Source organism: Metopolophium dirhodum, chromosome 1 (genome assembly GCF_019925205.1).
Source record: "Metopolophium dirhodum isolate CAU chromosome 1, ASM1992520v1, whole genome shotgun sequence".
Lineage (NCBI taxonomy): Eukaryota > Metazoa > Arthropoda > Insecta > Hemiptera > Aphididae > Metopolophium > Metopolophium dirhodum.
Genome location: NC_083560.1, coordinates 129,849,140 through 129,860,315, shown reverse-complemented (window position 1 = coordinate 129,860,315; position 11,176 = coordinate 129,849,140). Strand labels below are relative to the sequence as shown.

General features: G+C 42.0%; 1 non-coding gene across 1 annotated transcript; it reads right to left on the bottom strand.

Moving 5' to 3' along the window:
• Positions 1 to 1,595: 1,595 nt before the first annotated feature.
• LOC132937761 (5.8S ribosomal RNA) lies at positions 1,596 to 1,753 on the bottom strand. Its single transcript, XR_009663826.1, has one exon. It is a non-coding gene; the product is annotated as a 5.8S ribosomal RNA (ribosomal RNA).
• Between the last annotated feature and the right edge of the window lie 9,423 nt (positions 1,754 to 11,176).

Here is an 11,176-nt window from a genome sequence, read left to right as displayed (position 1 = left end):
ATTCGCTTTACCGTATGAGACATCCTCCGTGTTACGAGCGTGTTGTTACCGCGCCGTACAGCGCGGAGTCTCACCGGCGTCCGTACGCCCGCGAACGGGCGGGACACATCGGCGCCAGCTATCCTGAGGGAAACTTCGGATGGAACCAGCTACTAGATGGTTCGATTAGTCTTTCGCCCCTATACCCAGCTCAGACGATCGATTTGCACGTCAGAATCGCTGCGGACCTCCATCAGGGTTTCCCCTGACTTCATCCTGGCCAGGCATAGTTCACCATCTTTCGGGTACCAACGTGTGCGCTAAGGGTGCGCCCTCGGACGGCCGAAGCCGACCTGGCGAAGACGGCCCCGGACTGCGGACCAGCGCGACTTTGAACGCCGGTGGGTTCGGTCGCTAGGCCATCGTCCGCACCGTAAACGGTTCACTTTCATTGCGCCAAACGTGGTTTTTCGTAAGATCACCGTTGACTCGCGCACACGTTAGACTCCTTGGTCCGTGTTTCAAGACGGGTCGGAAAGTAGCCCGAAATCGTCGCCGACCGACGGGACCCCGCCTGCGACGGGGCCGCGTCGACGGTTCTTGCCGTCGGGCGAGCCGACCAGGAGCACCGGGGTTCGGCGCGAACGGTCACGCCAAAACGCAACCGCCGCGACGAACGCCACCCAAGCCCTTCGGCCGGCGCCCAACGGGTCGCGACGTCCGCTAACCGAGCGAAAGATCCGGCCGGCGGTTAGACCGACCGTGAATTCGCCCGGCGGGGACTCGCGGGCTCTGTCCGTTTACACCCGAACAGTTTCACGTTCTTATGAACTCTCTCTTCAAAGTTCTTTTCAACTTTCCCTCACGGTACTTGTAAACTATCGGTCTCGTGGCCGTATTTAGCCTTAGATGGAGTTTACCACCAACTTTGGGCTGCACTCTCAAGCAACCCGACTCGAAGGCACGGTCCGATCCCGGAACGCTGTGACGGCCTCTACTGGCCTGGCACCATCTGCGGGCCATGGCCCCGTTCAAGGGAGACTTGGACCGTCACGTGCGCCCCGGCAACGAGGCCGGCCCGTACGCCACAACTCCCATAGGTGCCGCGACACAAAAGTGCGCGGCGGGATTCGGCGATGGGCTTTTCCCTGTTCGCTCGCCGCTACTAAGGGAATCACGGTTGTTTTCTTTTCCTCCGCTTATTAATATGCTTAAATCCGGCGGGTCGTCCCGCCTGATCTGAGGTCGGAACGTATCAGTAGTTTGTTTTTTAAATTACATGACGGTCTGCGGTCCACGCCCCGCCCATACGGTGACCGTCCGCGTCCGCGTCTCGGAAGCCGAAGAGGTCTCGTGGACTCTCAGTCGACCCAGCCGCGATCTCGCACGGCGGGCGGACGGGGACGTGCCGTTTGACGACGCGAGAACCCGTGACTGTTTTCCATCGCAACTTGGGCGGACGACCGGAGGCTGCCGCGCGAGCGGTTATCCTAGGTCGAACCGCCAATCTCGCACCACCGGAGCGGCCGACGAGCGGGCGGACAGTCCCCGGGAGGACTGCCACCGCTGACGGATGCCTGCCGACGACGCATCGGTGTGGCCGAGTATCCCGTATACGACCCTCAGACAGGCGTGGCCCGGGACCCGCGGGTCACCGAAGCCGCAATGTGCGTTCGACTGGTCGATGTTCGTATAACCTGCGGATTACACTACGACGCGCAGATAGCTGCGGTCTTCATCGATCCACGAGCCAAGTGATCCACCGTTCGGGGTCGGGTGTTTTTTTTCTTTGTCGACGAAATTTTTACGGCGACCGTACGGGGCCGTATGGTCTTTCGACGTTAACCATCTTTCGGTCGACGCGTGGTCGGGGGTCGCGGCGCGCGAGCGGTCGGCGAGCTAGGCGCGAGCGCACGCGGCCACGGGGTCGGATAAGGCGCTCGCGATACCGGCAAGTGCTGCCGGTACCGTGGGCCCGTCTCTAATGATCCTTCCGCAGGTTCACCTACGGAAACCTTGTTACGACTTTTACTTCCTCTAAACGACCTAGTTCGGTCATCTTCGCGATCGCACGACGGACCCAGCCCCCGAGGGGGCTGAATAATGCGCGTCCACTCCGAAGACCTCACTGTGATCGTTCAATCGGTAGTAGCGACGGGCGGTGTGTACAAAGGGCAGGGACGTAATCAACGCGAGCTGATGACTCGCGCTTACTGGGAATTCCTCGTTCACGTGGAAAAATTGCAAGCCACGATCCCTAAGCACGAAGGAGGTTCAGCGGGTTACCCGGAAGCCTGCCGGCCCAGGAATGTTAACACTCGCTGATTCCTTCAGTGTAGCGCGCGTGCGGCCCAGAACATCTAAGGGCATCACAGACCTGTTATCGCTCAGTCTCGTGCGGCTATTTTCGTCCGCCGCCTGTCCCTCTAAGAAGAGTTTAGCTCCTGGGAGCCGATGGTAGCCCTAGCAACGTATCGTGATCCGCCAGCGACGGCCGCGAACACGGCGCGCTTCATCACGGAGCCGATGCACGACGAACGTGAGACGACCAGAGGTTGTCCCCCAGCCGACATACGCCTGCCGCACGCCGAAACGCGGAAGGCGCGGCCACGTCTGACGACCGCCGTGGACGACGGGCGAACGCGTTCGGGGATACCGGGGTGAGCCGACGCAGACGCAAACACAAACGGCCGAAACCGCCCGCGCCGCGCCCACGCCGACCCAGGTTTACCCGCCTAGTTAGCAGGACAGAGTCTCGTTCGTTATCGGAATTAACCAGACAGATCGCTCCACCAACTAAGAACGGCCATGCACCACCTCCCACCGAATCAAGAAAAAGCTCTCAATCTGTCAATCTTTCCGGTGTCCGGGCCTGGTGAGGTTTCCCGTGTTGAGTCAAATTAAGCCGCAGGCTCCACTCCTGGTGGTGCCCTTCCGTCAATTCCTTTAAGTTTCAACTTTGCAATCATACTTCCCCCGGAACCGAAAAGCTTCAGTTTCCCGGAAGCTGCCCGCCGGGTCGTTAATGAAACGTCGGCGGATCGCTAGCTGGCATCGTTTACAGTTAGAACTAGGGCGGTATCTGATCGCCTTCGAACCTCTAACTTTCGTTCTTGATCATACGAGAACGTACTTGGCAAATGCTTTCGCGTCAGTTCGTCTCGAGACGATCCAAGAATTTCACCTCTAACGTCTCGGTACGAATGCCCCCACCCGTCTCTGTTGATCATTACCTCTGGTCCCGAAAATCGGCGTTTCGTGCACGGAAATGCCGCGGAGGGCGATTTCGCGCGTCCGCGAAGGGCGGAGATGCGCGGGACTGAGGTCTTGTTCCATTATTCCATGCGACCAGTATTCAGGGCCTCTTAACGAGTCGGCCGTGAAGCCGCCCCGCCAGTTTTGAGCCTGCTTTGAGCACTCTAATTTGTTCAAAGTAAACGTGTCGGCCCGCCGACGGCACTCGGTGAAGAGCACCACGCAGCAAGATTGGAGTAGGCGGCCGCCGTCGTCAAACCCCGACGGCTGCGCGACGCGTGGCCGCGCGGAGCGCCGGAAGCCCGAGACACGTGTCCGCCTGCCGACAATACGTCCGGCCGACGTGCCGGTAACTAACACCCAGAGACGGCTGACGACGCGACGACGACTGCGCCGACGGGACACGTGGTCCCGTGACACGACCGGCCGCGACACGACGGACCTCCAGGGTGGTCCGGCACCGCCCAGACACAGATCCGACTACGAGCTTTTTAACCGCAACAATTTTAATATACGCTATTGGAGCTGGAATTACCGCGGCTGCTGGCACCAGACTTGCCCTCCAATTGATCCTCATTCAAAGGTTTTAAAGTGTTCTCATTCCGATTACGGGGCCTCGGATGAGTCCCGTATCGTTATTTTTCGTCACTACCTCCCCGTCCCGGGAGTGGGTAATTTGCGCGCCTGCTGCCTTCCTTGGATGTGGTAGCCGTTTCTCGGGCTCCCTCTCCGGAATCGAACCCTGATTCCCCGTTACCCGTTACCACCACGGTAGGCATGGAACCTACCGTCGACAGTTGATAAGGCAGACATTTGAAAGATGCGTCGCCGGTACGGAGACCGTGCGATCAGCTCGAAGTTATTCAGAGTCACCAGGTCTTTGCGCGGGCCGCGATCGGGACGCGCACGAAGCGCGCCGCGACGGGCCGGTTTGGATCTAATAAAAGCGTTCCTCCCGCGAGCCACGTCTGAGGGTGCCGCGACGGTCGGAACTCTGTCGGCATGTATTAGCTCTAGAATTACCACAGTTATCCAAGTAACTTGGGTACGATCTAAGGAACCACAACTGATTTAATGAGCCTTTCGCGGTTTCACCTTAATGCGGCTTGCACTGAGACATGCATGGCTTAATCTTTGAGACAAGCATATGACTACTGGCAGGATCAACCAGGGATCTCGGTTTTACAACAACTGCGTCCCGTGATGGATCCGCGGCGACGCCGACCAAGGGGCGACGACGACGCAGACACTCGTACGCGTGCGTCCGAGCGCCGGTCCGCCCGTGGGCGAGCCGACGCCGTGGAAGGTCGAACGACCGTGACCGGTACACGGTCACGGCGCACAACCGACCGCGGTTTGTGTGGGATACGAGAGCGGACGGGCGCTTGTGACCAGTGTTGGGAATCATCTAGATAATTTTATCTGGATAAATTATCTAAATAAAATTATTTCTTTAATTATCTTATCTAGATAAAAATAACTAAATCGTCTAATTATCTCATCTAGATAAATGTAATGGTTATCTGTGGTAAATTATCTAGATAAATAATATAATAATAAGAATATTTTTAAATACTGAAATAGCCAATAATTTACGAGAGCCGAGTAATGATTCCAAATTCCAATATTATTATGGTTAAAAAAATAAATGTTTATAATAAAATATTATTAGTTTTATTTTGTTATTTTATTTTTATTCAAGTTGTATTAAAAATTTAAATTGTATATTATTTTAGTTGAGAAATGACATTAAGGATTTATTAATTTATAATATTATAAATTACATTATTTATATTACAATTTAAAAAAAAATTATCTATTTTTTTTATCCTGATAAATGTGTGTGTATTTTTATCTAAATCTAGATAAAAGTTGAATGAATTATCAGTTATCTTATCCAGATTTTTTGGTTATATTTTCCCAACACCGCTTGTGACCCGCGCGCTTCGGTCGACGCGAGCGCCGCACAGAACACGCGGGGAGCGCGCCCGCTGCGACGTGACCCGTACGTTGACGAGAGCCGGGGAAAGCGCGTACGTCGTCCGTTTTGAGCGGACGGAGAATTACCGCGTTAGTGCCTCTCGCCAGGTTTATAACGGTCCCCAGCCGAGATCGTGGGGGAAGCCGGGACGTGACGTGAAATCCGTCGTCCCGGGGCTTCACCCCGGCGACCACCGGGCACGGCGACGATAGCCGGCCGCGGTGGGAATGTTCTGGCGTCGAAAGCTCGTAACTTGCGAAACGGTAACAGGAGTCATCATCAATTTTTAAAAAAAACGATTTGCGCGTCGGAGGCCCACCGGAAGGTGGGCCTGCGACGCCGGTTGAGTTTTGCCACTTGGCATGCGAGATGGGTCGGTCGCCGAAACTTGGACGGATACCATCGATGGGCACTGGATGCTGACCAATCCGATGACTGGCGCAGACCGGTGCGCGGCGACGGACGCATCGGCTTCGGCGTCGCCCGTGGCTTTGCTGTCGTATGTGATTGGAGATTGGACGCCGGCTGTCTGCCGACGACCAAGCCGCTCACAAATTTACAAAATCTCGAGTTTCACAATATGTGACGGGGGTATGCACGCGTAGTGGTACACCTGAGTCGAATGAATATCGCCATCATCGTGCGTAGTGGTAAGGCGAAAATCAAATATCGGTCATGTGCACTACCCCGGTACTGCCGAATAACTGTGAACGTCGAGTAAAAAAAAAAAATCGTATTTTCACACACGGTGGTTTGGACACGGGTACGGGTAGCTACTAATTGCGTCCCGCGGTAAAAATGTCTTCCTAATTGTGGCCCGAGTTTTTTTGGGTTACATCCGAATTGCGGCCCGAAATTTAAAATTAAATTAATTTATAAATATGTAAATTTAATTTTAATAAGCTTCATTTTCCTTCACATTTTTATACAGACTTAGGACTGTCTGTAGCATCAGTAGATACTGCAGGTAGGTTAAAAATGATGTTTTGTTTTAAACATTTTGGCACTGGTAAAAACATATATGATATTTTTAAAGGTTAAAACGTTTTTTTTGACATTAAAATCTGATATTAAAATGTTTTTTTTTTATTAAAAAATTTCGGCACTGGTAAAAACATTTATGATATTTATTGAAGTTAAGTTAGTATACTTTAGTATAATGTTAGTATAATTCTTAGGTATTATGGCACTGGTAAAAACTTGTATGATAGTATTTGTATAAATTCAAATTTGTCAATTTGGTTTTCTTCTAACCGTTTCATAAGCATTTCTAATAAATGTTTCTTTTTCTATTATATTTGTTCTGCGAGTATTTAAGTGAGTGCTTCTTAATTTTATATAGGTATCCTTCTGTACATTTTTCAGAACATCGATGATTACAAAAATACTAGGATGAGCACTGTAGAAAAAAGCGTTGGATTTCGAATGAAAAGCCTCACAACTATTAGTAGTGCGCATGGTAGACGCCGAGTATTCTGCCCATAAAAAAGGAGGGAAATTGGACTCGTTTGAATTTATATATCTTTAGCCTTTTTAGGATGTTCTTAAGGGGTTGATAACAAAATAGATTTACCCTTTTGCTCTATATACTGTAAAATTGATTTCTTTTCTGGGTGATTTTTGTATCAAAGAACGTTTATTATTTCAATTTTTTTTCATGTATTTGAACCGTTCCAGAACAACAACTGTTGGTACCTAGCTACTAAACCTAGCTACTTACTTTTTGTGCCACTTAGTTCATAATTTCCTTTGTGTTTTGCTAGACAGAAGGGCTAGTAATATAATAATACTATAGTTTATCCCGTGCTTTTCGTTGCCCCTTAAATGTACCAACTCTCTATGACTCAAACTTTGTTGAATTCGTTATTTAGTATTCGGTGTATGGTGTTCAAAAATTATCTTAACTTTTCCATTACCCGGAATAAAAATTCTGATTCGCAGCAGTATATTATCAGGTAGGCAATCTACCTGCGATAGATCACGGACCCCGTGCGGTTTTACGTAAGTGTATGATTTAACTCTAAAGCATCAAAGTTATAGTTTGTCGTTTTTATTTAACTCCACCCAAGGCTGAGCATTAACGAGTTAAAAAGTTACTTTTGGCTTTTCATTAACTTAACTGTTAATTTACTAAATTTCTTTCTTAACTAACGTGAAATTGACGAGTAAATTTTTCACTTTAAGAAGTAAGTTAAGTTCATTTATTTTGTTTTTAATTTTATAATATTTCACTATTTAAGTCTATTTCATTTTCATGTCAAAAAATATGTATCGTAAATTGTTTAAAGTTAAAAATTTATATCATTTGAATCTAACTTATATAGAAATACTTTATGAAGTATTTACACTATATCCTATCATTTAGTTTAGGGTTGAAAAAGAATTAAGTACGCTAGCGTTGTATAAACAAATTAACTTTTTTTTTAACTTCATAAGAAGTTAACAAAAAGTGTGTATTAACTTTTAACTTAACTGAGTTAACCTATAGTTAAATTAACTTTTAACTTTTTGTTATTGGTGCATATTAACTTAACTTAACTCAGTTAAAAAAAATCATTAACTTGCCCAGCCTTGACTCCACCTACCATGGATTAATATAATCAATTAATACAAAATCCTAACCTAACCTAACCGTACCGATGAATAAAAAAAACAAATTAAACCCTTTGTACATTAACTTATCTTCTTCCCAGAGGTCTAATCTACCCACAAACATTAATTTATATATATATATATATAAATACAGAGACTATAACTATACAGACTGAACTCTGGAACAACTTATCAGATCTTATTGTGTAATATTATATAATATATAAGTATATTGACAAAAAATAATAATACAAATCAACAAACATGCCCGATTAACCAATAGCTTCGGAGTTTATTCCGGACAAAGACGTGACACGGGATTTTTATATATAAGATTATATAAATATATTACAATATAAAAATACTAAATATTAGGCAGAGATTGAAACCGTAAATGTTATTTCGGTTTCGGATTTTGGTATTTATTTTTTCTGATTTCGTTTTTGTTTTGATTACCGGTATTGATTTTTTCGATTTTGTTTTCAGTTTCGGTATCGATTTTGGTTTTAACGGTTTAAATTGGTATTCAAAATCGGTATCCAATATTGGTTTCAATTCCTGCATTATTATTATAATGACCAGGGCTTGAAACCGAAAATATATTTCTCGATTTCCACTTCTGTTCCGGATACCGGTATTTATTTTTCCGATTTCAATATCTGTTTTGTTTACTGGTGCTGTTTTTTTTTCGATTTTGTTTTCGGTTTTTAACGGTTTTAACCGGTATTCAAAATCGGTTTCAATCCCTGAATTATTAGGTACATGATAATAATAATAATAAATAATATACACTATACATTAACATTACAAATGATACAACATTTTAATAATTTTAATAAAACTTATTTATCTAACAAATTAATTATATTCAAGTTTACCCATTTAGGTTATTTAATTTATCATCTCGATACAGGTTCTACATTTCTGAGGCAACAGGCAAATATGATATTATTGCGTTTATATAAAAAAAAATATGAGTCTTTATTTGTTTAACTATTAAAGAAATTGGCTGTTGACAATAAGGTTAACTAGGTATATATTTAGAAAATTGAATGAAATCCAAACCACTTCCTTAATTTAATTTTCTCGGTACAACAACCACATGTCTTATACTATCAAGTAGCTAAATATAATAATAACATAGGTATTATGTATTTGAGAAAATTTATTGGTTATAACTTGTAATAAGTGGTATCTAATAAATACAATTATAAAATAAAACTACAATGGTTTTCAGAATAGGTACTCAATTTTATCTACAGTAATTTATATCATCCAATCTGTTATTTTTGAGTTTTTTTTATAATATTGAATTGTTCTTGTTTATCTATTATTTCAAACTGTAATATAAGTATTCTGTTCCTTCAGTTGACTATCTTTAAGTACCTGTATAGCCGTATAGGTACTTACACACCTTAGAAGGTTACCTAAAACCAATTCAGGGAGCATAAACAATACAATAAAATAAAATAATCCTTGTGGGTCACTGTAATGGATGGTGTTAAATTTGAATTCAATGATATAATATCATTGTATATGAAAAACGATGTTGAGCGAAAACGGTCAGTCAGCCTATGATAATACTAAATATATTTGATGATATTATTGCGAATAAAGTAATTTATATATAACCTATTTACGTGGAATCTTGTTTTAAATTTTCAATCCTTAGCTATGCAATTTGAATATTTTGTAAATTTTTAACTACAAAATAATTATAAATTTTAAAATTAAGAATTAAAAAATAGGATAGCACAGGGTAGCATAATATGTTTGAGTAAAATTATCTTAAAAATTGTATGAATAAATTGATTTACATATAACTTACTTATTTACGTGGAATCTTGTTTTAAATTTGCAATCCTTAGATATAAAAGATGAACAGTTTATACATGCTTAACTACAAAATCATTATTAATTTTTAAATTTGATAAATTTTGTCAAAATTCTAACTGTAAATGATAATAAAAAAATATTGTGCCTATGTATTTTTCAACTGCTATTGTAACAATATATCAGGAGCCTTGCATTACATTTTCACGCTTTTCTACCCAACAAATAAAATTTTATTGATTTTTATAGAATAAAAAATTTAAAAAAGTAGAAACTGAAAATGTCCGTGAACAGCTCAAAATAAATCAAAATATTTGGAAAATGTTATGGTGTATAGGAAATGCAATTATAAACATTCAATCAAAATTTCATGTCCTTACGGTCATTTGTTTTAGAGTTACACCAAAAACCAAAATCGATTTTCTCGAAAACAGATTTTGCGTAAAAATTCCCGTTTTTCCTTAATTTTTCTTTTGTTTTTCACGTCGCTTTTCAAAACTAATGGGAAATTTTTACTTTTGACCCCCAAAAGTATCAACTAGATTCACTTTCCCATCAAAAAATATACCGTTGTAGAAAATTTAACCAATTTTACTGTCCTAAAAGGTGATAACAGACACAAAAATAAAATAACACACATCATTGTAAAATCAATACATTCATCACTTCGCTCAGAATCTAAAACTGTGTTTCATTTTAGATCACTTATCTAGACTCGAGTCTATAAAGATATAAGGATACTATTAAAAAGATATAAATATGTTTATATTATTATTTCATTTTACAATATTTATATACATACATTTTTTTACATTTTTTTCACAATATATTATTATTATTATTTTTGACCCAATTTCATAAAATACATAGTGTTTCGTCCAATGGACACAGATACCGTGGATAGCTTATAATTATTTTAAAAAAGGTATAGATAGATAGGTACGTAGGTACCTACTAATTATTTGTATTTTAATTGGAGCCGGATATAACCTTTTTGCAAAGTATTTTTTAAAAACATGTTCAACGTTTATAATATTATAATTTTAAAGCTGTAATTATTGTATGTTAAAAATGACAATCTGGTTTATATTTGTTTTTTAAATAATAACCAATAACTAACAATTAATAACGTTAGCAATTAATTCAATATAAAAAATTAATTGTTTTGAATTTTATAGATTGTATTAATTAATAAATAAAACAAAAGGAATCAAAATATTTTTAAAATATTATCATTTATGCTAATATAAATATTTGATAAATATTTCAAGGGTCTACGATTATAAATTTTTTAGTTCATGCGGTTCTAAAGTGATATTAACCACTTAAGAAAAAAAAATTACTAGTTTTTAGGAGTAGCAATTAAAAGTTTGAAAAATGTTGTCAAATCGTAAGTGAATTAATGAGTTACTAATTTATGTGGTTATATATGATATACTTATGTGACTAATTATGTAATATGTATCTGTATGGTATAACATTATCTTACTTCTAAATATTTTAAATCAAACTAAATAAAAATATTATTGTTGTGTC